At 33.2% G+C, this 2,700-nt stretch overlaps 1 long non-coding RNA gene across 1 annotated transcript; it reads left to right on the forward strand.

The window, feature by feature from the left end:
* Positions 1-694: 694 nt before the first annotated feature.
* Positions 695-1,543, forward strand: LOC107600205 (uncharacterized). Its single transcript, XR_001610739.1, has 3 exons — positions 695-803; positions 1,234-1,334; positions 1,490-1,543. It is a non-coding gene; the product is annotated as an uncharacterized lncRNA (long non-coding RNA).
* The last annotated feature ends 1,157 nt before the right edge of the window (positions 1,544-2,700 follow it).

Raw genomic sequence — 2,700 nt, forward strand, 5'->3', positions numbered from 1 at the left:
AAGCATTGTGTTAGTTCAGGCAGACTACGTCAGTCAAGCTTGCATCATCTGATAGTCAGCTGTTCCTGACGTGTACCAATCCAGTCTTGACATTTATCACAGCAGATCATTATTTCCATTCTTTCAGCTTTTCTCCTATCGCATCGCTGCTCGCAAATCAGACTCCCTTCTCCAACCCTAACTCCACCCAACTGAACCTGTAGTCTAATCTGACTTTTGTTTCTTTCCATACAGTTCACTACATTGCAAGTATTCTCTACAAAGTATTTGTATTTTCTCTCATGTTTAATTGTAAATTGTGAATTGTAATTATGTAGGCATAGACTGGATCTGTTATGTACCCCAGGGGGGTTTGACTTGCTGCTCTCCCCACTCTGTCTAAGCATGGCTGCATGGACAGGCAGAACCATACCGCCAACACTAACTGTATGCAATATAATTGTAATAAATATACTTTGACGAAAAAAATCAGCTTTTTGTATAACCGATACATAATGCAGTTAAAATTTATTTAATTGAGAAATACAGTTTCTCAAAAAGTAAAACGATCATGCATGATCTTCTCAAGGAAAGAGAGAAAGAGCTGTACTGAGCATGTGCTGATAAACTGTCAAAATATGTTTGTGATTGATCAAATTTAGTATACTTGCCCCCCCTGATGATGATGGGGGAAGATCCTTCACTGTGCTGATGTCTGGACTGAGACTGACTGATTCTGGCTGGTACTGCTGCTTTGCTGGACAGGCAGTGAGTCCTGTTCATCTCACTGTAACTGAGGCAGAACCAGGCAAAGAGAAAGACATGTCAGTATTCAGACATTTCTCATTGATGTTTCATCTTCGTGGAATGGATCTGTATTTGTCTGCATTTTGTTGTCATGCACTATTTCCTCAATTTCTTTTTTCTTTTACTCTGACAATCATTTCTTCATTTCCTACATGATTTTTCTTTTCTTTTCTGTTTTTTTTTTTTTTTAATCTTTGCAGAAGTGCAACAGCACATCACAAGAACAATAATAATAATACAAATGAAGTCATTGACAAACCACAAAAGTACCACATCTGCATTCTTTAAAATAAATAAAGCTTAAACTAATTCTACGACTATTAGGTTGAAATATTTCAGATATTTCTTATTTTCTGGTGCCATTTATGCAGCCGATTTAGTCCCACATCATTTAAAAAAAGATTTGAAAATTTTTAAGATTTTAAAATGATTCTTTATTTCTCACAGAGATAATGAACTCCTGACTGTGTGGCTTCCAGTTTCAGCTGCGCTTCTGCTGTTATTGGTTCTGATCGTTTTTTTCATCTGGAGATTGAGACGGAGACCCAGTCAGTTTGACCTCTTTTTTTGGTCTTTTTTTTTTGTTTAATAATTCATTTCATTCAATTCCATTTTATAATATATTTCAAAAGCACAATTTCTGTATATAGTATATCAATTGTTAATGTAATGTTATTGTTTCTTTTTTTTTTTTTTAATGAAGAGCAAGACCAACACCAAATCAGAGAGAGAAACAGCAGCACAACCATTGACAGAGTAAGTCAGTTAGTTTATGAGAAACTACTTATGAAAATGTTTGTTTGACAACATCAGTATTCAGTTTGGCTAATTTTTTTAAACCATATTTAACATTCTCTAAATTCAACATTACTTCAACGTTAATTCAGAGTAGAATTAACATTCTATTCTGTAAGTGCAATTTTCTGAACTGTTTTATGGGACTTCAGAACTCTGTTACATGTCCACAAAATGTAAAGTATTAAAGTAACTCACCCAAAACATTTGGTTACACTTTATTTCGAAGTCAGTGTTTCTGCTTGAATGTTTAAGCACTGCTTCTGTTCTTATGTTTTTGTGGTTGATTTCTGTCCAACACCCACAGTGCAGATTCTCACATTATTTTCTTTTTTGCTCAGAAGTTCAGCACGCTCATTACAGGAACCAATGCAACACAGAACTGTACTTAAAGATTTCTTCTTCTTCTGAGATACAGAGAAGAAATGGGGCCTGCATATATCAAAAAAGAAAAATAGTGGCGAACATGATATCAAACAGCAGACAAAATACCAGCATAACTGCATTTACAAAAATGTATACTGTAGTTCACTTGTTAGTAATTGCACAAACATGTTCAGCATAGCTTTATAAGAGGAGAGAACAGATTAGATATTAAAAAATGTCTGGTGAAATCTGATGAAAGTTTTCCCAACCATTATTTACTGTTAAATTAATAATAGTTAGGAAAAAATGTAATACATAATTAGGGGTTCGTTTAATTATTTTTTTTTTAAGTAAGATTACTTTTTTATATTAGATACTTTTTGCATTGTTTTCTCAAACTCTGATATAATTTTCTTTTATCTCATGCTACAAATGTTTTGCTGTTCTGACAGTTTAGAGTTTGAACATGCTTTTATTTTGTTAATCAAATTTTGCTTTTTCAAAATAATTTATACCAACCCCCATGAACCCTTTCCCTCAACTCCACCCCATTTTATTTGAAGTGTTTTAATCACAAAATATAAACAGAAATAAATTTTGTAAAACAGCACAAATTATGAATTTGTTGAACAAACAATAATAATAAAAATAACCTTACAATTAAACATTACCGTTTGTGTGCTTTAATCGCGTTAATAGTTGTGTCAGATTAGTGGCTGATATAGAAAAATGTTGTCCAGTCAGTCGCAGTAA

This window comes from Sinocyclocheilus grahami, unplaced genomic scaffold (assembly GCF_001515645.1).
Source record: "Sinocyclocheilus grahami isolate Dianchi unplaced genomic scaffold, SAMN03320097.WGS_v1.1 scaffold280.1, whole genome shotgun sequence".
Taxonomy (NCBI): Eukaryota; Metazoa; Chordata; class Actinopteri; order Cypriniformes; family Cyprinidae; genus Sinocyclocheilus; species Sinocyclocheilus grahami.